Below are 25966 nucleotides of genomic sequence, written 5' to 3'. Positions count from 1 at the left end.
CCTAACCCAACCAAACCTAACCTAACCCAACCAAACCTAACCTAACCCAACCCAACCAAACCAAACCAAACCTAACCCAACCCAACCTTGTTATGGAGGAAAGAAGATTATTTATATATTGAGTATGAAAAGTACAGTTCAGAGTAAATTAAGGGGTCTAAACCTTTGGAGGCTAAGGAGTTTTAGGTCATTGTCGGTGTCTCAGGGAACCCGTTGACAATTTTCAACCTTCTACCTCACACGAATGAAGATGAAAACCGTTGGAATCAAAAACAAACAGAATGATATCTGCCTGAGATTTTTTTCCTCCTGTTATTTGTCACATATTTTCGCTCTTAACTAATGTCCGGTTCTTCCTTGTTTCCCATGTTCGTAGGAACCCTTTACTTCCATGGATAGACATACTTGGGCGCGTAGAAGCTAACTGCTTTTGAATATCGGTCGATAATCGTGCTCGTTAGAGAATTACGCCGGTATTTAAGCTTTTGGTGGAGTCGAGCAATTAGGCAGGAACCACCTACCCCATTCCTCTACCCTCCTTTTTGAACCGTGTTCCCGTTTTCCAACTAGGAATATCGGCTTTCATCAACTCCGCGATATCCAACAGCTCCCGCGGCCAATATCGTCTTTCTCCAAAGTTTTCACTTTAATTCCTAGCTGCTTTGACCTTTGACTTTAGCTCGTTTTACTACGCGTACAGGGTGTAGGATTAGTCTCTGACCTTTGCTTTTATGTTTAACACATATTTGGCTTATGATATTGGTGAAAGTAATTGTTGTAAATTAAATGCCGAAATAGTTAAGCGAACAATTTATTGTTGAAAATTTATACTATCGGTTGCTTTAGACCAACAAATATTTTAGGTTAAATTTCAAGCCACGCATGACACGTATGCTCACAAAGCTGCCAACATATTACGTTATCAACTGCATTTTTTTGTTAATTTGGGAATAGGTTATGGACAATATATTACGTTTAATTTAGAGAAAAGCCAATTGCCCATTTCGATGTAACTATGAGGGAAAGACACGGGGTTGAAACTCCGCCTTCCTTCTCGCTTTTTGGCACCTGCGCTGTAGTCTTTTTGTAACACGTGAGTGCGCAGAGACAGCTATGTATCAACCCCCTAGTGTGTCCCAATACTGAGGGTTGACTACACATTTTTTTAACGTCGAAAAGGACCGTTAGAACAATTATTTACAATCTGAACTGCACGCCAAGCGTTTATCAATGGAATTTCAAAATATATACATTATGAACTTTGACCTGTAATATCTGTGACCATAAATGGAATTTCAAAAAATACATTATGAACTTTGACCTGTAATATCTGTGACCATAAATGGAATTTCAAAAAATACATTATGAACTTTGACCTGTAATATCTGTGACCATAAATGGAATTTCAACAAATACATTATGAACTTTGACCTGTAATATCTGTGACCATAAATGGAATTTCAACAAATACATTATGAACTTTGACCTGTAATATCTGTGACCATAAATGGAATTTCAACAAATACATTATGAACTTTGACCTGTAATATCTGTGACCATAAATGGAATTTCAACAAATACATTATGAACTTTGACCTGTAATATCTGTGACCATAAATGGAATTTCAACAAATACATTATGAACTTTGACCTGTAATATCTGTGACCATAAATGGAATTTCAACAAATACATTATGAACTTTGACCTGTAATATCTGTGACCATAAATGGAATTTCAACAAATACATTATGAACTTTGACCTGTAATATCTGTGACCATAAATGGAATTTCAACAAATACATTATGAACTTTCACCTGTAATATCTGTGACCATAAATGGAATTTCAACAAATACATTATGAACTTTGACCTGTAATATCTGTGACCATAAATGGAATTTCAACAAATACATTATGAACTTTGACCTGTAATATCTGTGACCATAAATGGAATTTCAACAAATACATTATGAACTTTGACCTGTAATATCTGTGACCATAAATGGAATTTCAACATATACATTATGAACTTTGACCTGTAATATCTGAGACCATAAATGGAATTTTGGGAATTGGGCTTATTCACAACACAGACATTTAAAATATCTTCAATTAGAGAAAGTTATCGATAACATCGGTTAAGTCATCGATGACTTGCAGCATTAGCTACATTTTGACATTTGACCTGATTTCGAAATCCCTTCTTGTCAACTTACGCCTATCGCGTTGCTTATGAAGCTGATAATTTGTTTACAGAATGGATTTAATCTTATGTTTTTGGCAGTAATTAGTGAAACCTAATCGATTTTTACGTATTATTGGTTCTTCATTGGGGGATCATGAAAAACAAGAATTTAATTTTCGGTTGCAGCAGCAGCAGCAGCCAGCTGGACGTTCTTATCTTGTTCTTAAAGATCTAATTTGAGAATAGTGCTTCTATCGGCGAAATTGGGATAATTAAAAGACGGCGGAAGAAGATTGCGCTAATTATAAGAAAGAGGAGCGGGGCTCTTTCAAATGGAATGACAATGTATTCGATTACGAGGTTTTTTTTTATTTCCTTTTATTTAGTTTTTTATCCTCTTTGAGACCGCCTTCCTTGTCAAAGACAATAGAACGGCAACGTTGTAGAGACACTCTTTTATCTTCTGAATTAGTTAAGACTTGAACGTTAGCAATTCAATGAAATCGCGTATGCATTCGACGAAAAAGGTACACTACACTAAATATACTATAATGTTTTTCGCATAATTGCTGGAAGGCGTACGAAATCTTTGCAAAATTACTGGAAAGTCTACGAATTTTTTGCGAATTTACTGGAAAGTCTACGATTCTTTTGCGAATTTACTGGAAAGACTACGAATTTTTTACGAAATTACTGGAAAGTCTAGGATTTTTTTGCGAAATTACTGGAAAATCTACGATATTTTTGCGAAATTATTGGAAAGTCTACGATTTTTTTGCGAAATTACTTGGAAGTCTACGTATTATTTTGCGAAATTACTTGGAAGTCTACGTATTATTTTGCGAAATTACTTTCAAGTCTACGAATTTTTTGCGAAATTACTTTCAAGTCTACGAATTTTTTGCGAAATTACTGGAAAGTCTACGAATTTTTTGCGAAATTACTGGAAAGTCTACGAATTTTTTGCGAAATTACTGGAAAGTCTACGATTTTTTTGCGAAATTACTGGAAGTCTACGAATTTTTTGCGAAATTACTGGAAAGTCTACGAATTTTTTGCGAAATCACTGGAAAGTCTACGAATTTTTTTGTGAAATTACTGGAAAGTCTAGGAATGTTTTGCGAAATTATTGGAAAGTCTAGGAATGTTTTGCGAAATTAGTGGAAAGTCTGCGAATCTTTTGCGAAATTATCGGAAAGTCTGCGAAATTTTTGCAAAATTACTGGAATTCTGGAAAGTCTATGAATGTTTTCGAAGTTACGGAAAGTCTAGGAAATGTTTCCAACATTACTGGAAATATTAACGAAATGAAACGAAATCTTTGAAAAATTTGTGCTAAAAATTAATATCTTGAACGATCTTCACAAAAAACAGTGAAATATGAGCAAAGCTTTTCAAATAAATGAATTAGTTCAAATATATACATTGGTGGAATTAAATACAAATCTTTCTAAAATCCATTTCGAAACATTAGCAAAATAAACATTTTTATGGACGTATGGTATGGGTCACGTTATCCGGATTCGAAAAGTGCCGAAATGTAAATCTGTTTAGTTTTCTTACGCTTGCCCTATTTCAAGATCCGAGTTGTTTCTTGAATCGAGATCTTTCTAGCTACACGTATAACCGTTCTATAGTCATTGTTCCATTGGACTTTTTTCACAGTGTGTCAGTTACAGCTAATTTGTCAATGGTTGGATGCTCGCGATATTCTTCGATGAAAGAAAACGTCGAGGGGCTAATCACTCAAGATACTAGGCGTACACGCTGTTCCTTTAATTGGAGAATGAAATGGTTAGACATCCATAATTTTTACCTCTCCGAGTGACGATGATGACGGAGAGGTATTACTCTGGACGTGTCTATCTCTCTCTGTTGGTGCGTCTGTCAGCGCTTTTGCAGTTGGTAAATCGGAGCAAACGTGTTTGTAGAAAGCAATTTTTGGCTTCTACTCCCATCGTTAGGATTAAGAAGTACGCGGCGATCGACTAGGGTTACGAGAAACATCTAGCCTCTCAATGGCATGGTTTCCACCAAAGCTTCACGCAGTTGCGGGTTCACGCAATCATTTGTTGTGAATCAATCGCCTTATATACCCTAAATTTCCAAAAAGTGTTAAAGAGGCATACGCTTGAATTCAAACGTCAACAATAGCTATGTTTAACATGTTTTTAGGAATAAAGTTTCTTAAAACGATTTAACTAGAATTAAGGTAAAATAATGACGATTAAAATAATTAATATCAATTATATTTATTTAATTATTTAAGAAAAACATCTTAGTTCGTCTCGACGGGGAGGGGGTTTATTTTGGTTTCCCAACTTGTCTTGATTTATGTTGATGAAATAACAACAAATAATTATTTTGTATGAAAAAAGAGTGAACTTATGGGAATCAATATAATGATTTAAAAAACCCTGTTCTTCTCAATGCTATTAATCCGTAGTCGAGATGTGGAATGAACAAGATAGTGATTAGCCTCTCGGGAAAAAAACTCAAAAAAGAAGGTAAAAAAGAAAATGCTTTTTATTTTCCTTTTTACTCTTAGGGGCAAATCTTATCGAGTAACGAAGCGAAAGTAATGCTTTTAGCGAAGCCTTCTTATACAAGTTCTTTACAGTAGGGATTTTTTCTATACATAGTAATTCTTTTTATTTTAGTAGGGATTATGAAGGGGGCACGGAACTTTTATTTTGCACTCCATTATAAGATATTGATTTTTATTCCTTTTAAGTTTGAAGATGCTTCTGACGAGTGGGTGGGACCAATTGTCAAATACGCTAGGCTAGTGACAATATAGATTAAATTTTACTGTAAACTTATATCAACTTCTGCATAGCATATTGCTCATAATTGCGCATTTCTTATGAAGCTAAGTTATAAGCAGTTCTGGGGTACGAATTTATAAAATTAATTAACACCATTCGAAGACGAAATGAAGTAACTCTCTATAATGGTATCAATAATTATTTGTCGCACTACGAGGCCAAAGCTGGTATCGTATCTTTTCCTAAGTAGTTTCAATCGAAACTTGTGTTTCGTGAATTCAACCTATCCATACACTAACCACAAACACACCCACAGATCATCAACCCAATAAGTTCCTTCGATTTCAAAAAAGGGAGTTTAGGCAACCCTCTATATCGAGACACACAAGGGGGTTGACCCATAGCCGTCTATGAACCCAAAACGCCTAGAGCGCAGGCGCCGAAAAGGGAGATGCAAGACAATGTTTTACCCCTGTGTCTTTCCCTTTTAGTTACACCGAAAAGTCTTATAGTTACGTTTTTGTTATTAAATGCATGTAGGCTTAAAGATCTTATATACAGGGTGTTTCTAATAAGTCTGCCATAAATTAAGGGTCAGACAGAGTGAAAAGTTCAAAGAACATGGGGACGTCTAAAACATTTAGTTTCAGATTTACGAACCCCCAAAATATTGTCCCCTAACACAAGGAAATTGGCAAACATGTGGAGTAAAACATATCAGAGTGCCCATCTTGTTTGGACAATTTCAATAGCCTCCAATATAATGTGCCTTTATCTAGTAGAAGTGTACGTTTCAAGGTAGATGGGTGTCTAATTAAAGCTGGTAATGTAAAGTAGTTCAAAGGGTAATTAGTATTGAACAATCGATAAAAATCACTTAATTTTAGTTTTATTTTCACATTACCTTCAAAGCCATATTTTGCTTGAGTTCTTTTTACAATGTAGTAAAGTGAAAATAAAAAACATTTCTTGAAAGATCAATAATATTATAACGTTCCCCCGCGTGACATTTCAACCTTCCATGCAGTATCCAATTCAATATGTTTGAATTCTTGAAGCACTTTTATATTATTATGTGTTCAGTTCCCTTTAAAAAAAAGGGGCTATAAAGAGAGAGTACGGGGCATCTTGTGGCGAGCTTCAAACATTATAAACCAACACCCTGAATTATTCATGGGATTCCTTTATAACCATATTCTTTCTCGAGGTTTTTCTTTGGGTATCCCATTTTGCTTTTTTGTTTTTTCCCACTCTATACTTCCACTACTATGGAAGCTTGACTTTCAGGACAAAATCCCAAATTATATCAATAGAATATTGAGTTTGCATGCCTTCGTTTCTTTTGAAGTTTCTACGATGTGTGTTTGAGAGCTGAAGTTCATTTTATGGAAGTGCTATTTTAATAAAACAAAAACATGATTTTTTTATTAGATAGCAATATTGCGTGTAGATATATTAGTATTCCCCAAAATAGAGATTAACAATTTAGCTGTACCAGAAGTACTATAGGAAACTTCCCGCTGTACTCAAAACCGCTTTTTTTCCATTTGCGCGGTTTGAATTTGGGATTTTGCTAAAATAGGTTATTATTAATTGAACGGTTTATTGCTTTGTAAGTTTCCCATGCTAGCGTTTCCTAAAGAAAGATTTTAGCAGTAGCGCTGGAAGTAAGATGACGATATCCTCATTAAGTGTCCACCTTTTCTAAAAGATTGACCCTAAGTTATATGGGGTTATGTTGATGTTTTCAAGTTTGTGCGGTTTTATTTAGAATGATTTTTTGCTTGGTTACCAATTTAGGTTAGAGTTTCGATAATTAGTGTCTTAAATTTGACCTTATAGGCCTATTGTTGTCATATTTAGAAAGAGAAAATATTCTCCGAAATTATTTTATACAAATATAATTATGTTACATAAAAATATGAAAATGATAACAATTGAGCTTGTACGATAGATAATCCTCAAAACGACTTTAATCCCAACTTGTCCAATTGATGTTTACTTTTTAGTTATTAGTTCCGCCATTCTGTCTGAAATGCAAGACAAAATATTGTGTAAAATAAGCAACCAGCCTTTGATTTCACCACTAGATATGAATTACCCTCTAATTGGATGAGTACCTGCAAATAATACAAAATTAACAAAATGGGATTACCCTTGAAAGTTACCATATTTGACTGACGCACTCAAAGTCTGAAGTTCAATTCAATTTTGAGGGAAGTTTTATTTTAAGAAACGATCTTCTGATATGAAGCAGCAAATTTTAGCCAATATAAGAGAAGCTTTTTCTTTTTTCTTCCATTTTACTTTATTAGCTAGGAGATTTTTTTCTTTTTTTTTTTTTTTTGGATAACTGGATTTTGTTTGTCTATATAAGTTTTTTTTTCTCATAGTTTTTTGTTCGTTTTCATTGTAAGGATTTTTTAAAAGGGAAGATGTTGTCTCTGAGATGATGTATGTTCCTTCCTTATTCAAGCACGCTATTTTAGAAGCATGCGGGCCTACATGTATATTTTTATCTACCCTTGTGGTAATATAAAGACAAACGTGGATTATGGGCTGGTAGCTGGTTAGTTAGTGTGTTTGTTTGTTCCCACTGTATACACGAAAACCTGTTTGGTGAGGAACTATTTTAGAAAAGGTTCGCGGATAATACCAGCTCGTAATGGTATGAAATAATATGATATTGGGTAAGATAGAGCTTATTCAATTACCGCGTCCACGCGACTTCGTAGCGTTTATCAATTATTGGCTAGGTTTTTCATTCTTCACTGCCAGGTCAAATTGAGAAAGAGGGATCACAGTTATATTGTTCAAGGCTAAACATGATCTTTTCTGAATTGTAAGCTATATTGGATACAATTTCTCGAGAAGTAGGCTTGGCTTATCTATGTAAATGAAATTATAGCAGTTTGTAGGTTTCCATGCGGTTGTGATTGCGATTTCCTATTATTACTCAATCTGAAATATGTACGAAACCTCTGGTGTTAAACGCTATGACGTGCTATTTTTCGAGTGACGCTCACACACGTAGGTATTTAAATTGTGTAATCGTAATGTTTCTTGTCTACTTCAGTTATAAATTTGGAGCTACGGGCTAGATAATCAATATTATTCTCTTTCCTGAAATCAAAATTTGGGCTTCCAGGCATAAAAAACCGAGTACTCTAAATTTAAAGGATCAAAGAGGTTATATGTGCACTATAAACACGGAGTTTGATTCTTGGATATTAGGGCAATTTTACTGGTGATACACTTTTAGCTCTACAACTATCGCTGTACAGTGAAATTTCCTTACGTGCCACTCTAGTGTTTAATACTCCGTGGCTGTATTTGCTTCTGTTATTGGAAAGGAATATTTCTCCTACCCTTATTGAAACAATGAAGTTTCGAAATTTCTCCTTTGTTGGTAAAATTAATATAAAGTTCTTGTGTTTCATCGGAATTATTGAAATCCCTTATTGTAGACTTTTTTTTCTTCAAGTGTTCGATCTTTTCGGTAGCTGGCAACCATGTTTAAGTGTTAGGGTTGGTTTTTGAGTTCGTCTGTAGGACTTTAGACGGCTTAGGTTCTATTCTAACATTTGAGTAACTAGATCCGTACCATTAATGCAATTTGCATAAAATATGAATATTTACCAAAACAACAAAGCAAATATATTATAGTCTGGGACTATGGGAACTTGAAGCTTAAGAACCGAAAATTTGGAGATTTTAAATTTAAATTTTAGTGTAAAGAACCGATAACCTTACAGCTGATATTTAGTTTGAAAGAACCTATATGTTCATTTAAACGTGTGTCTCCGGTTTGATCCATATTTAGTAAACTTTGAGCAAAGGAAGTACGGATTTTGAATTGAATCAGCGGCCATCTTGCAAAATGGTTATCAGAAATTTTACCAATTTTTACGTAATAACTTCTGTATTTATAACAATTTTAAAAGTAGCTGTACAAAGGCAACCCAAGGAACCCTTTCTACAGGCTGTAGCTGATACCTAAATAAGTACTTTTATGGATTCCTAGCTCAGGGGGGGGGGGGAAATCAAAAATAAAAAAAAAATTGTACAATTCGAAAACGTCACTATAAATTGATCTTTTGAATCGATCCAAAATATTTTCCTATATAAAAAATATCGGTTTAGTTTACTGAACTTTCTAGGAAAAGGAAGATATTAAAGCCAGATTCCTCCCCCTCCCGGCTCGTGTAATAGACCAAGGACTATATAGAAGGGAATGGAACTTTGAATTTATGTTTAAGTGACAAACACATGCAAAAAATAAAACTGAACAATTAACTCTGATAGCCAGTTTCATGGTTGGTCCCATTTTTACAGCAGGTGAGACACTTCAACTTTATAGCCTTCTGTGTGAATAAAATTACACAGCTTGGTGGGTGGCGTTTCTTAAGTACTGTTATTTGAAAACTTCCACGTTTCATCACTATAACGAAAAGGGTTTTAAACCCATAAATTGCTTTGAAGAAACGTATTTAAAGGGAATGCGAATTTACAATTTCATATCATATTTTGCCACGAAAATGGTATTACGTTACACTTTCAAGTCTCTACTTTCAAAATATCAAGTTTTTAATGTAATTGAACTAAAGTTTCTATTTTTAAAATCCATTGAAAGATCACGAAAACTCAGTTTCAATATATATCAATAATTGTGTCTTGTCAAGCTTGTTCGCCCGTTTCATGACATCACTATGACGTGATGAAAAAAAACGCGGGAATCCTATACGCGTCTCGAGCTTCTCCCCAGTCTAAACTCTGGGTCTGATAGCATCATCTCACGTGAAAAATATATCTCTGACGTCAGCCAACGGGAAAGTTTTAGCCTTTCATAAAAAGTGGATTTCAAATAATTTCATATGAAGCATTTTCAAATGCATATTGCCAAATAACCAGAAATCGAGAATTAAAAGCTTGATATTTTTGAATTCACAGTAATTAATTCTATCTTTTGTTATATAAATCTCATGTTTTTCAAACGTGTCTTCTCATTCCCTTTTAATTAGGGATGAACCGGTACCGATACCATATCGGTATCGGCACCGATACTCGGGGTTTCCCGATAGTATCGGATCGGTTGGTTCGATACCGATACTAAACCGGAAGCTCTGAGAAATACGCCAGTCGCATGCAGGTCTGTTGCATTTAATTATGACGTTCCCTACCCCTTTATTTACATCGGAAAGGTCTATTCCCAAGAAGAGAGCTTCTTATCATTCCCTTGTTCATCGTCCTGGAATATATGCTTTAAAAGCCGGTTGATGAGTCGGTGACGTTTTTAATATGTTTAAAGACAAATATTTTTCGCAATATCTTTTACTGGAAGAGCTCGACGCCCCCAAGGTATTAAAATTCGCGAAACCATTCGTTTTATACCCCAAGCCAAGCTGCGATGATTTTTTTTTTATACCAAGCACATCTCTCGGGTCTCGGGTTTCTCAACTTATTATTTAAGCTGGGTCCACGCTTTTTGCAACTGCTAGTATGAGAATTTTATAGCCCCAATAGTGAGTAGTTGAAGAAACGCAAATAAAAGGATCAAGTAGGATCTGCTATTGCATGTCAACAGGAGCTTCTCATCTTAGTACAGAGAGATTTTTTTTGCTTGAAATCTGGAATTTGAAATAGAGAAAAGGAGGAACGTCTCACGCTTTATCAAACTCTATCTCCCGGTTTTATTTCAGAACCCTTCCACTGCCAAACTTATTTTTTTGTCCGAGGGGAACATTACTACGTCAAAATTCCTACCGGATTCCTTGGATGTTTGAGGGCAATAGCTTCAACGGGGAATTTAAGTTGAAAATGCAAGGGAAATAATTTTTTAGTAAAATCTTCGAAAATATCAAGAATATTTAAATTTTAAATTAAATCCACGAAAATATCAAGATTAGTTAAATTTTAAATTAAATCCACAAAAATATCAAGAATATTTAAATTTTTAGTAAAAATCCACAAAACTATCAAGAATATATAAATTTTTAGTAAAAATATCAAGAATATATAAATGTTTAGTAAAAATCCACAAAAATATCAAGAATATATAAATTTTTAGTAAAAATCCACAAAAATATCAAGAATATTTAAATTTTTAGTAAAAATCCACAAAAACATCAAGAATATTTAAATTTTCAGTAAAAATCCACAAAAATATCAAGAATATATAAATTTTTAGTAACAATCCACAAAAACATCAAGAATATTTAAATTTTCAGTAAAAATCCACAAAAATATCAAGAATATTTAAATTTTAGTAAAAATCCACGAAAATATGAAGAATATTTAAAATTTTAGTAAAATCCACGAAAATATCAAGAATATTTAAATTTTTAGTAAAAACTTAATAATTTTTAATATTTCAATACTTTCAAGTATATTATTCTATGAAATTCGTGAGTAGATTTGATCTAATGTGAACAAAAGCACTATTACATACACGTACCGAATATTTCAACATGGAGGAAAAATAGGAGAGGAAAAGAGGGTGCTCTTTCTCTTCTCACCCAACAGTCTTTCCACCAGGAATCATTCAAAAGCCCTACAATGTTCCTTTGTCACCTGTCTACATTTTACCAGGCTGCCCACGAGGTTTTTCCACCTCATCCTCCCGCTATGGAAGGTTGGAATGAAAACAGTGCTATATTCAGTTCTGTCGTTTCTTCTACTTGTATTCACTTTCCATAACTACGCAATTATATATTCAAATAGTCAATGAATAAAATTAAATATTTTATTACATCTCTTTAAAATAAAATGAAGAGAGCGACGGTCCCCTCAAATCGTCTTCATCTCTGCACGCCCGTAACCTTAGTTCCACTTCAACGGTACCACCAGCTTGTGATGGGAGTTCTGCGATTTACAGTATAGAGGAGATCATACCAGCCCTTACTTGGTCTGAAATCGCAACACTACATTCTGAAAAAAAAATTGTCATGAACAAGACTGTGCTCATTTGATTTCATCTGTAACTGTAATATTCATCTTAAAAAGAAATTACTGACAATACAAAATTAACAACGCTATTCAAAGGCCGAAGTCAAGCGGTGTTACCCTTATTGTTATGACCAATAACTCTATCTATATCTATATAAATCAAAGTCCTGACTGACAGACTGACTGATAATCAACACCCAGCCCAAACAGCTTGCCCTAGAAGGCTGAAAATTTGCAGGACATGAAGTACGAAACTTGGGCGTCACAGCGTACTAAGGAAGATTTTTCCAATCCGCCGTCATCTTAATAACTGGCGCCCAGAAATATAAAAAAATCTTCCTTTATGCAACAAAGTCCGCGCGTTTCAATCGATTTCACAAATATTCAGTACACAGGTTTCGTTTAACTTATAGACGGGCTGAATAGTCTTTTGGGTTCGATTTGCTGCCATCTTTTTAAATGGCTGCCAAAAATTGAAAAACCCCTTCTTTATGGATTGATGTCCGCGTGAAAAGTAATAAAAAATGTCCCGACGGGCTGACGGGCAATGCCGAGTGCCTACGCTTCTGAGGTGCTACTAAAACATTAGTCATCAAAAAAAATCTATCCATTCTTTATATCATTTTGATGGAAGTTCTTATTACACGTGAGCGACGCCGCGGGTAGCACCTAGTTATACAGGGTGTTTCGGAGAAGTCTGGCACAAATTAACAGGCGTGTTCTTCGGGTCAAAAGAAGTCAAAAATGTTCTATGAACTTTTGGGTGAAAGCCCCCCGTTTCAGAGTTATGTACTCTCCAAAGTTGGCCTTAAAACAATGGAATTTTGCCGATATGTGGAACTGGTATTATGCCTTTGGACAAATTGTTTTCTAATTTACCATAAGCTTATGTACGAAGAAATTAACAGCTAGTGAAGTGGTTTAAAGAGCCGCTAACATTATTCGTTCTCGTATTAATAACGTTTTTACAAAAATAATAATCCCAAACAAATTTATTGCACCTTAAACGCCAGTTACTTGTTTAATTAGACTTTTTGTTTTATGTTCCTTCGGTTACAAAACATCAGCATTTACAAAAATTGTTCAAAATGACCTCCTTCAACGTTTAAGCAAACTTGCGCGCGTCTTTTAAACGACTCGCGAACACGTTCGAAGATTCCTGGCGTGTTGCGGATGTTATCACACCCATCAATTATTCTTTGTCTTAAGTCCTGGACATCTCGAACTTCACTACGGTACACCAAGTCTTTCAAATGGCCCCACAGGAAAAAATCACATGGGTTGAGATCCGGCGATCTTGCTGGCCAATCAATAGCTCCGCCTCGACCTATCCACCTCAAAGGGAATTCGACATCAAGATGCTGTCTTACTCGAAGGCTAAAGTGTGGCGGTGCCCCATCGTGCATGAACCACATTCTTTGTCGGAGGTCCAACGGTACGTCTTCGAGAAGGTCTGGTAAATTGTCCTGCAAAAATCTCAAGTATGCCTCCCCATTTAACCTTGGTTGCATAAAAAAGGGTCCAATTAACCAATCGCCTACAATTCCGCACCACACGTTCAAACTAAACTGCACCTGATGTGCCCTTACGCGTGTCGCGTGTGGGTTTCTTTGGCTCCACTCGTGCTGGTTGTGCAAATTAATTACACCGCCACGCGAAAAATTGGCTTCGTCAGAGACCAGCAAAATACGTGGAAAGTCCAAGTCTATTACTTGTGCCAAAAACCACTGGCAGAAAGCTACTCTTCTTGGACAGTCACCTTCGTTTAAAGCTTGTACTTTTTGTAAATGGTATGGGTGGAACTGGTGTCCACGAAGGATTTTCCAAACGAGTACATGATTTACACCTAATTGGCGGCCAATGATCCTGGTGCTGGTTGTAGGATCTTCCTCAAAAATAGTTAGTACATTGTCTTCAATGTCCTCGGGTACAATCTGCGGGCGAACTTCAGGGCCTGACGGTTGTAGCTTACCGGTTTCTCTCAAACGTCTGTCAACAGCACTAAACGTTTGCCGATTCGGAACTTGTCGTTCAGGAAAGTGCTCCTGGTACAATCGCCGAGCTTCAACCCCATTGCCTTGAGCCAATCCGTACATCAGATGCATACCTGAATACTCTGCATTCGTGAAGTAGACCATTATTTGTTTTAGAGAAGCTACCAAATTCGCATTTAAAAAGTAAAGCACATTAAATTCGATTGACCTTTACTCAAGCTTAAGTAGTGAAATTAAAAAACAAATTACGCTGCGTTGGATAAAACAATCGGAATGTTTTTTTAAGAATCACAACTACTTAAGCTTGAGTAAAGGAAAATCGAATTTAATGTGCTTTACTTTTTAAATGCGAATTTGGTAGCTTCTCTAAAACAAATAATGGTCTACTTCACGAATGCAGAGTATTCAGATATGCATCTGATGTACGGATTGGCTCAAGGCAATGGGGTTGAAGCTCGGCGCTTGTACCAGGAGCACTTTCCTGAACGACAAGTTCCGAATCGGCAAACGTTTAGTGCTGTTGACAGACGTTTGAGAGAAACCGGTAAGCTACAACCGTCAGGCCCTGAAGTTCGCCCGCAGATTGTACCCGAGGACATTGAAGACAATGTACTAACTATTTTTGAGGAAGATCCTACAACCAGCACCAGGATCATTGGCCGCCAATTAGGTGTAAATCATGTACTCGTTTGGAAAATCCTTCGTGGACACCAGTTCCACCCATACCATTTACAAAAAGTACAAGCTTTAAACGAAGGTGACTGTCCAAGAAGAGTAGCTTTCTGCCAGTGGTTTTTGGCACAAGTAATAGACTTGGACTTTCCACGTATTTTGCTGGTCTCTGACGAAGCCAATTTTTCGCGTGGCGGTGTAATTAATTTGCACAACCAGCACGAGTGGAGCCAAAGAAACCCACACGCGACACGCGTAAGGGCACATCAGGTGCAGTTTAGTTTGAACGTGTGGTGCGGAATTGTAGGCGATTGGTTAATTGGACCCTTTTTTATGCAACCAAGGTTAAATGGGGAGGCATACTTGAGATTTTTGCAGGACAATTTACCAGACCTTCTCGAAGACGTACCGTTGGACCTCCGACAAAGAATGTGGTTCATGCACGATGGGGCACCGCCACACTTTAGCCTTCGAGTAAGACAGCATCTTGATGTCGAATTCCCTTTGAGGTGGATAGGTCGAGGCGGAGCTATTGATTGGCCAGCAAGATCGCCGGATCTCAACCCATGTGATTTTTTCCTGTGGGGCCATTTGAAAGACTTGGTGTACCGTAGTGAAGTTCGAGATGTCCAGGACTTAAGACCAAGAATAATTGATGGGTGTGATAACATCCGCAACACGCCAGGAATCTTCGAACGTGTTCGCGAGTCGTTTAAAAGACGCGCGCAAGTTTGCTTAAACGTTGAAGGAGGTCATTTTGAACAATTTTTGTAAATGCTGATGTTTTGTAACCGAAGGAACATAAAACAAAAAGTCTAATTAAACAAGTAACTGGCGTTTAAGGTGCAATAAATTTGTTTGGGATTAATATTTTTGTAAAAACGTTATTAATACGAGAACGAATAATGTTAGCGGCCCTTTAAACCACTTCACTAGCTGTTAATTTCTTCGTACATAAGCTTATGGTAAATTAGAAAACAATTTGTCCAAAGGCATAATACCAGTTCCACATATCGGCAAAATTCCATTGTTTTAAGGCCAACTTTGGAGAGTACATAACTCTGAAACGGGGGGCTTTCACCCAAAAGTTCATAGAACATTTTTGACTTCTTTTGACCCGAAGAACACGCCTGTTAATTTGTGCCAGACTTCTCCGAAACACCCTGTATAATAATTGGCAACTAAAACACTCAAATCATAATTCGAAGACAGTGTCATATAAGTTACATTGTCGACTCAAAATCGCCCAAAGAACATCCCACTTAATTTATGGCAGACTTATCAGAAATACCATGCATAAATAGATGGATTGTACTGTTTCTTAGGTCTGAAATTTAGCATACCTATTTCTTCCGTCGTCAGTATAGCGATTTTCAGAGTGATTTTGATCTCTTCAACACTGTAATCGTAGCGAAGCTGCAGTAACTCTATCGAATACTATGGAATCCTAATCAGAAGTTCACTTTTGCCTTTAGATACGTAATATTGCCGTTGGCGACAAAGAACAAAGGAAAAAAGAGATAAGAATTGGATCTCTCCTTATTTTTCAGCTTAAACGCAGTGTAGTTTAAGTGTTCGTTTAAAGTTTTCAACCAATTTACTGTACCAATTTTGGTTTGTTTTTTATCGTTGTTCTTTTGCCCTTTTCTCTATATTTTATTCTTGTTTTTTCTTACCGTCTCTCTCATCGTGAGCTTATGCAAATTTAAAGAATCGGTGATGGAGTATTTTTCCCGGGTAGGTTTTTTTGTTACAACTTATGTGTATAGTTCAAGGGGTAATACAGTGTTTTGATTGGTCGTGTTTTTTTTCTACGAGTTCGAATGGTGTTTTTCCTTCAAATTTAGAATTATATTGTAGAGTTTTTAGTTTTTTACTTATTAATGGGATGGATTGTTGCGTTGAAAATCGAATCTTTAATTTTTGTATTGAAATTTTTGCAACTATCAAAGGCAAATATGCATATTAGAAAGTGTGTTATTGGGGTGAATGATAGCCTTCTTTCTGTATTGGTATTGTCCAAGATGATTCTCATGACGTCAAGTCTAGCTTTCTCTATGTCATATTTGGTCTACCAATCAGAGCTCTAATTTAATATTAAAGTGTATTTTTTTCGCATCTTTCCAATGAAAATATTTTGGGCGTTACAATATTTTTGGATCTTTATAATCATAGATTACTAGGACATACCTGCTAAATCAGGGTTCGTACGGTTCCTGAATAACCTGGAACACCTGGATAAGTCAGGGATTTTGAAAATGAGGGAATAAGTCAGGGATTTAAAGGGTTTTTTTTTGATTAAAAAGTCAGGGATTTCGTTTGGTATATCAAATCATGCTACGAGCACTGCTAAATTTGGACCAGGTGTGATGAAGAAGGGCTCTACTCTAGTAAACACCTTAAAATCGTCAGAGATATTGGCATAATTTCGTCAGGAGTAAGCTGAAAAAGTCAGGGATTTTCAATGTAAAAATTTCCTCCGAACCCTGTAAATGTACTTCGGCCTGCCTGCGTACTAGCCCTAGAATTTATTCGCAACTTTTTCCTTATGATTATCTGATTACATCGTCATCACATACGCTCTCCTCACTTTCTGATTTTTTTAAGTAATCGTATTTATTTTCGATTCATTATCCCTTTAAAAGTTTTCTCTACACAAGAAAAAAAGGTACAAAATGCAATATAACTTAGGTATTTTTACTTCCTTGTTACAGGAGTTGAATTTTCCCAAAGTTATCCGAGGCCCAAACAAGACGTTTGTAAATCTCAAATCTAGCAGACTAGCAAGGCCAATTTGGTTGGTTTTTGCCTTTTTTTGGCTTTACTAAGTTTATCGATAAAAATCGAAAGAAATTCAGACACCTCCCCTCCCCTCCCCTCACTTCTCATATATATTTATATACGGCTTTTCAGATAAATTTTTCGCGCTTCGTAGTTTAGTTTGGTTTATGTAACGTTAGTGCTATTAAACCAGGAGGTTTCGTTAGAAGGAAAATGAAAACTGACCCAAAAAAACATTTATGGGGACCACTGCGTCATTGTTGGGTGCTGTACAACCTTACCACATTTGAAACCATATGGAGTATTGCAAACAAAATTTTGCACCTGTATTTGTGGATGAACTAGCTTATATTTTGAACATAAAATAGATGATATCTTATTTAACAGTAATTGCCATTTATTTGGTCTTTAAACACTGACTACTGACTTGCCATTAGTAGAGATTGGTTCAACCAATTCCTTAGAGGTAGGAGGTTCGGTTTAGCAGACGACTCTAAACCAATGGCGGCGCAGTAGTTCTCGTTTATAAGACTACTTACATGCCAATTATTTTGTAATAAGAGATAATTAATTTTTTTTTTAATATTCATCCTTTAATAATTATAAAAAGGCTGTTATTTTAACGGATAATGTGTAGATTAGGAATCTTTTCCTTTTAGTGAATTCCCTTAGAAAATATCTGTTTTATTCGGTACTACTTTTCCTGTCTTTAATATCGGTGGAAACGAACGAAATCTCCTTAACGAATTTGTTCAAGACGAAACGGATTTTTCCGGAAAGGTTGATGATAAAAAGTTCAGAATTTGTTTACTGCTTCTTCCCTTGATTTCTTTTTGTAACCAAATTTATTTCCTTTCTCGATCTGCAATTCCGATTGAACGTACGCTTATTTTTTGATAAGAACATTTGACAAATAATATTTCATAGGAACGAAATAATAAACGTGTACTCTGACATGTACTAAGTATCATCAGGGATAGATTTAATTTTAGAAGTAGGAATGGAGAACGGTTAGTATTTAATTCAGTCCGACTCATAGCCCAGCACAGAGCCCCTGCCTCCAATACGTAACGAAAATTTTAAATTATCTTATTGGCTCACTTAAGCTACGTTTTGATGACGTTGTTGACGGGGATGGAGAAAGATAATAAATTCATTTTTACCTCTGTCGCTATGACCCGCCTCTTCTTTCATACCCCCCCCCCCGTCCCGTGGAAGGGGGTCCGGGACTTTGGCGCGCGCCTAGATTACTCTGTTCTCCATTCCTACTTCTAAAATTAATTCTATCCCTGGTATCATAGACTTTGTACCCTTAAATATAATTAAACAAATTTATCTTCAAGTTCAGGGTATTATTCATAAATTGAGGAAGCACGTGGGGCAAAGTTCGAGCGCTAATGTATCTGATAAATTTTTAAAACTATGTAAAGTTAGATCTAATACACTGTGTTTATAACTTACAAATTTTAATATTATATTAATATAATATTACTAATAATATTTATCTGAACTTTATGGTGCCTTTTTAAATATTTCATTTTTAAAAATTAAAGTTTGAATTCTGGTTTATTATCTGCATGCTTTTGGTGGCGTGGTTGAATCATTGTTAAACCTTTAAAGTATTTATATAAGTATTTTAATAAATGAAAGATGTAGCGACAATTTTCCTAAGATTGTATCTTTTGTCGAAAATTATTAACATCAAAATAAACCAAATACCATACATATCTATCTAGTTTAGCTCGAAGAGGAAAGAATTTGCTTATCAGTGTAGAAACATTTTAATATTGATATGGTAGCTACTCTGATAAGTCTGCCGTAAATTAAGGGGGATTTTCTTTGGGAAATCAATTTTGAGTCGAAATTGTTCTATAAGATTTTGCCACTGTTTTCGAGTTATGATTTGATTGTTTTAGGGATGACCCCTTAATTAAATTATAAATTATTATCTTAACTAAATCTAAGGGTTCTTAACTTGAAAACAGTGGCCCGGACGTCAAAATGTCATAGAACAATTTCGATTCAAAATCGATTTCCCAAAGAACATCACCCTTAATTTATGGCAGACTTACCAGAAACAAACTGTATGGCACATAGTCACCCTCTTCTATTTTCTTTTCATTTCTAATTTAAAATTTAAATTTATGGATATTCAGTTCATTTCAAAGAGTTACGCAAGCTAGTTTTCCCCGGGGGGGGGATCACGCTGAATTTTTGTTTATATAGTTAAAGGAAAAGTTCAGGTAACATAACTGATTATACCTTTAAAGAACGGTGTTTTTCTAAATATAAAAGGAATTAAATATTAATAAATAAATAAATGCAGGGTGACCACAATTCCTATATTTTATAATTTTTCCTATTTTTTCGATACCTTCCTATTAGTTCCTATAATTTAGACAATTTTCCTATATTTTCCTATTTTTCGAAATTTTTTGATACTTTGCGCGCTCTCACTGTTGGTTTTAGTAGATGGCACTCAAAAATATAAAGTGTGACACACATGAATGCAGTTTTGCATTTCTGAAACCAAGGATTAATAACATAAGCTAACGTTTAGCTTGTATTATAAATCCTTGCTGCCAGCCTGCGACCATGGAGCTATAATTTAGGAGACTTAGATGCAATGTAAGGCACTTTTAAGGAAACATAATTCTCACGCCGATAAAATTACTCCATGAAAATGTTATGGGAAACGGAAAAAAATAAGAGTTAAAAAAACTTGTTGTCTGCTTCAGATCGTGTTTTTAGTTTAGCCAGGGACGGATTAAAGGGGAGACCGAGGGGGCACAAGGCTTGTTGGGAGCGCATTGAGTTCTCCATCCAACCATACTAAAAACTTGGGGGTCGAGTAAAAAGGGGCTGAGTAATTAAGAAAAATGTTCATAAACACACCTTGCATAGGAATAGCATTACAGCCAACTTTGGAGGCTCATAACTCTGGTTCTACTAGAGATACGGAGATGCCCTTTGATTATGTAATAGTCCTATTTGCCCCCCACCATCTAACCATACTAAAAACTTGGGGATCGAGAAAACAGGGGTGAAGTAAATGAGGAAAATATTCACAAACATACCCCTCTCCATAAGAATAGCATTACACTACTTTGGAGGCTCGTAACTCTGGTTGTTCCAGAGATAGGGAGATGCCCTTTGAATATGTTATAGTCAGGGACGGATTAAAGGGGGCGAGTGGGTAATGGCCCCTGGGCGCAAGACTTGTTGCCGTCGCATTGAGTTAAACTATTCCCCCTTAGCAACATTTGCTGTTCTTTTTTCCAACTTAAGGGGGCGCACATTATCTTGGCGCCCGGGTGCAAAATTGCTTAATCGGGCCCTGAGTTTAGTATTCCGTCATTTCCACGAGGTATCTGGCTAACGAATTGTATTTAATATTTTTAAATTAAGTTGATTAATACTGTTTTAGTTTGTGTTGAAAATCATGTCTTATTTAATCCAAATCATTTGAAACCTATATTTTCCTATTTTTTCAATGGCAAATATCCTATATTTTTCTATTATTTTAATGAAAAATCTCCTATAATTTCCTATAAATCAATTGTAAATTTCCTATTTTCCTATATTTTTTTGAAGGCTTTGTTGTGGTCACCCTGTAAATGATATCTTATTACAATATGATAATTAGCATTTAATTAGTCTTAAAAACTATCAAGGACTACAGCGCCATCCGCCTTTGGTTTAGTGGCGTCTGCTAAATCGAACCTCTTACCCCTTACCTCTCTCAGTCCGTGAGAATTCAACCAATCCTGTAGGGTAAAAGGTTCGGTTTAGCAGACTACACCAAACCAATGGCTAAGACTAATTAAATGGTAATTTTTTTGTAATAAAAGATCCTGATCTTTAAGGTATAATCAAGAAGCGATATCTATTTTACTAGGGAGAAGGTATAAATTCGCCACATTTCTAGATTTATTTATCTCCAGTCCAATCCAAAGGTAGGCCCGGAGTTAATCCCCGCCTCTAAATTACAACCAGCATCTCATTGTTTCTTGAAAACTCACGTCAGTGCGATGCGAATGACGAAAATTACGTATTTTCCGACTGAGGAGAGGCGAAATAGCCCGGCCTCCTTTTACGTCCCCCCTTGTATTTGAAAGGGGGACTGGGACTATGGCGCGCGAATACTTAGGCATCTTAAACCTTCTCCCTAATAAACTAGATATCGCTTCTTATTATAATGTAATGTTACCTGAACTTTCCCTTTAACGTAGACATTGGTGTAGTTTGTACCATGTACTTACATACGGATGGAAGAATATTTCTTAGAAATTTCTTCGTTTCGTTAAAGATAAATCACGCTGGACCCGTGCTCCAATTGAACATTGAGCTGATTTTGATTGCGTTCCTTAATAACAGGCTTAGCCCTCGAGCCTTTTTCGATTTCGACTTTCCTCCCAAAAAAGAAAAAAAAAGGAATATCTTTGATAGCATCTGAAGATCTTGAGAAATCAAACAGAAAACGGAAGTAGGATCTGAAATATTTCTTAGGAAGTAGTCGAGGTATCACCGCAACTTTTTTCTTCAAACAGAATTTAAAAGCTAAATAGCTTTTTCTGAAATGAGAAAAAAAGGTATACTTAGTGTTTTCTCTGTGCAAACACTCTATAATAGTGTTGTAACTTACACTCATTTTATCTATATCTACTATACGAGGTGTTTGTGTTAGGTGTAAGAAAAATTGAGGGGGATGTTCTTTGGGTGATTTCGAGTAATTTCTATGATATTTTGACTTCCTGGTCACCGTTTTCGAGTTAAGATTGTACATAGTATTTTTACGGATGACCTCTTCAATTTAACTATAGGAAACTGTGAGACAATGCTGTTTAATTAAGGGGTCATCCCTAATACACTAAAAAATAAAAATATAACTGCAAAACGGTGGACCGTACGGCAAAGTGTCATCGAACAAATTGCCCAAAGAACATTGTGATGGACCTTTTGGAACAACCTCTATAGGTTATAAACCATATTGTTCACTTTTGGTTTTTAAAATACGTAGTGTAAGTACACAGGAATCCATAAGCTAGTTGGAATCATTGTGGCCCCTTATCCTCAATGGTAATTTCTATGCGGGTGTTGTAGGCGGGGCTTGAGTGCTCTTCGTTACGTGTCATAATTCTGACGTCTTTCTTACTGTGATTTCATTGGTTGGTCGTCTGCATATATTTATAGCGCATGGGCAATAAAGTCACGAGCTAATATGACTGTGACGTAGCAATTCTGACTCCTTTCTTACTGTGATTTGATTGGTTGGTCGTCTGCTTATATTTGTAGCGCATGAGTAATAAAGTCAAAAGCCCATAATACTGTGACGGTGCAACGCGAGGTCAGGAGCGGGAGTGCAACAAGATAAATTATTCGTGACGCAAAATTTATCGTACATAATGATAAGTCTAGCTCCTCCCTCAAAACCCTCTCAGAAGCCTCGAGAAAATGTCAACTCAGTGATTCTTATTATTACTAGGTTATGAATTTCTGATGTAGGCCTAGTTGATCTTTATACATCTCACATTCGGTGAAATGATCTCATAGCGTCAGTTAGACATCGTTACGTTAAGACTTGGTGGCTCGAAATAATCCAGTAATTTTTGGTTCGTACATCCGGTATCATCTTCCTTTAAAAAAAAATCAACACTTAGAGATAAAAGTCCTACAAGAAATAGTAAAAAACAGATTAAAATCTCCCTTAGAAAAAGAATGGACATGGCGTCGAATACTTTGGCCTTTTTTTTCCTTCTTCTTTTTCTTTTTGCTCACTGTGGGTGAAGAAGCGGAGAAAAGTCGATAATGTCACCGGACCTGATGGTCAAGAATTTTATCTTTTCCCTGACCCCTTGGCCAGTAAGAGTGACTTCAAGTTCTTCGTGGTTGTCAAGCGTCTTAAAGGATGGTTGATACGCATTAGCCAAGTTGTTTTGACCCTTTTCAAACGCCACGACGAAAATGAAAATATTTTTCACTGACAATTACTTCATGTCTGGCGCCGGTTTTAAGGATTATGGACGCGAAGCGATTTTAGGGTCCGTTTCTGGGCTATGTTTTGACTAATTTCGGTAATTAGTTTAATTTAATTAACGACATATTTTAAAGGTCTGTTTCGCAAGAAGTCCAACTTCAAAAGTTTCTCGTGAAGCATGGGATATTAAAGGTCAAAGTTCACCCCTTCTATAGTGAATTTCAAAGGACACATTGTGGCATAGCTTAGAATGCATTTAATTATTTCAAATTTATTAAATTAGTTTAAGTTGTATTTTTTACAACTTTAACGTAAAATCAACTTTTAGTTTGATAAACAACTGCTCCTAAGTCGCAGGGTGTTAGAGGTCGAAGGCCATCCCGTTTATGGAAGCATTCGAATTGCTTTTTTTTGTAAATGCTTAATGTAAAAAATTCCCTGAAACCAGGAGTTCATAATAACCCCCCTTCGGGGGGGAAGTACGAAACTTGCCATAGAGCTAATGGTAAAAATCGCGAACAACAAGATTTTGTCGTTGCGCATATAAAGGACTAGCCTGTTGATGGACATACAACTTTACAGTAGTTTGTAGTAGTATCTATACTCCTTGGTTTTAGTTACAAAACTTCCGTTGGCTGGGATCTCCGTCGTTAAGAAAAATGGCGAGTATGTGGACGTAGAAACACGATGGAATTCTTATATTAAAGATACTGGGAATCAATTTGTCCATACCGTTTTAATTTAACCACGGAATTCTCACAAATATCACAAGAAAACAATAATGACTATCGTTTAAATGTTTTATAGAAAACTAGAAACCATCGCAAAGCCAACTTCTTAGCCAAGGCTTAATGTACACCGCGGCTGCCCGCGCCAACAGACGTGAGACGCGACTCGCGAGCCATTTTCGCTCCCAAAATCGCAAGATAAAAATAGTGCTAACCCGGAATATGGGAAATTAATGCGCGTGGGCGCTAAACATTGGGTAACTATTTCTTTGGGAGTTAAGCGGTGTATAAATCCGCTGAGCTTTACGGCGAAACTTTGTTGTTACGGGCTTTTTAACCAGTTTCGTACTTCCCCCCCCCCCGAAGGGGGGGTTATTATGAACTCCTGCTGAAACCTATTTTCAATGTTATAAACAATGAATACAATCAGAAGGAGAATATAGAAGATGGATGACACTCTGTATCCTCTTAATACTTTAGTTATGTAACATGATTCTTCCCAGGCTCACCCTTTTGGTTTGCTCTGCTGCTCATCAAACTTCAGATGGGCATCGCACCGTCCGTGGGGTGATTTCTATAATTGTTTGGTACTAAATCCTGAGCAATCAACCCCACAAACTTCGTCTTGACGTGGGACGAAAATCCACAAATAGTTAAGAGCTAATAGAGTAATGATGAGGGAACTATTTATCGTGTATGTGATTCGGTTTAGTAGCCTTGCTCCAAATGTTCTGATGTTGGGAATCTTGAATCATGTTACAGTTACCCCTCTTTGCGGTACACTTCTTCTGATGAAACCAATTTTTAAATTGATAAACCATGAATTATACAATGGACTGCTAAATATGATGGCTAGGTCGGTCTACAGTTTAGGTTAGGTCATGCTTGCCATACCTAGTTAAGTATTTACTGAAACTTCAACACTGATTCCACCCTCCCTTTAAACCGAGAGTAGTCACTCTAGGTTTTCATGGTCCTGGGGCTTTCAGTCTTCATTAGCGAAATACAGGGACAGTTTAAGAGGACCCTCTCTTTCCCGTATCTTCTTTGGAGATCTATGGTCAAAGCACGAGATATAGTTCCGCAGCTTCAGGCTGGTTTGTGCCATATACGAAAGAGATGTTAGAGGTGGATGCCAGGATGCTATGGAGAGAGAGAGAAAGAGGGAAAGAACTCGACCGTACTAATTGCGAAGAGCGGGATAATGAGGGCGTTGGATGGAACTAAAACCGACTAGAAGATAGAACCTTATTATTGGGAAAAGGCTCCACATAGAAGAACATACCTACTACTATCAAGAGGCAACTAAAATTGAAGAAAGTGCGTAGGGCCGCAATGTATGCCCAAAACTATTATTTCTTGCGGAATGTTCTTTGGGTGATTTTGAGTCGAAAATGTTAGATGACATTTTGACCTAAGGGCCACTGTTTTCGAGTTATGACTCCATTGTTTTAGGGGTAATTAAATTATCATTTTCGTTCAGTTTCTTAATGAAATTTAAGGGATCATACCAGGGATAGATTTAATTTTATAAGTAGGAATGGAGAACGGTTAGTATTTACTTCAATCCGACTCAAAGCCCACCCAGTATAGAGCCCCTCCCTGCAACACGTAACGAAAAGTTTTAAATTATCTTATTGACTCACTTAAACTACGTTTTAATGACGTTGCTGACGGGGCTGGCGAAAAATACGTAATTCCTTTTTACCTCTGTCGCTATGACCCGCCTCTTCTTTCATACCCCTCCGTCCCGTGGAAGGGGTCCGGGACTTTGACGCGAGCCCACATCACTCTGTTCTCCATTCCTACTTCTAAAATTAAATCTATCCCTGATCATACCGAAAAGACTCAAATCATAACTCGAAAACAGTAACCCGAACGGAAAAATGTCATCGAACATTTTAACTTAAAATATC

At 36.3% G+C, this 25966-nt stretch overlaps 2 long non-coding RNA genes across 3 annotated transcripts in view; one reads left to right on the top strand and one right to left on the bottom strand.

Moving 5' to 3' along the window:
• LOC149718427 (uncharacterized) overlaps positions 1-25966 on the top strand; it is a 220420-nt gene that overhangs the window by 144918 nt on the left and 49536 nt on the right. The gene's annotated exons all lie outside the window — the stretch shown is intronic.
• LOC149718428 (uncharacterized) lies at positions 11614-22157 on the bottom strand. Of its 2 annotated transcripts, none has more exons than XR_016370406.1 (3): positions 21991-22157; positions 21608-21919; positions 11614-11880 (listed from the first exon to the last, which is right to left on the bottom strand). It is a non-coding gene; the product is annotated as an uncharacterized LOC149718428 (long non-coding RNA). The 2 variants fall into 2 exon arrangements; XR_016370405.1 differs by lacking the exon at positions 11614-11880 and adding an exon at positions 17942-18207.

Source organism: Phalangium opilio, unplaced genomic scaffold (genome assembly GCF_054372755.1).
Source record: "Phalangium opilio isolate 3A_F unplaced genomic scaffold, DU_Popi_V2 ptg000002l_1, whole genome shotgun sequence".
NCBI classification, from domain to species: domain Eukaryota; kingdom Metazoa; phylum Arthropoda; class Arachnida; order Opiliones; family Phalangiidae; genus Phalangium; species Phalangium opilio.
This window is presented reverse-complemented; position numbering and strand designations above follow the sequence as displayed.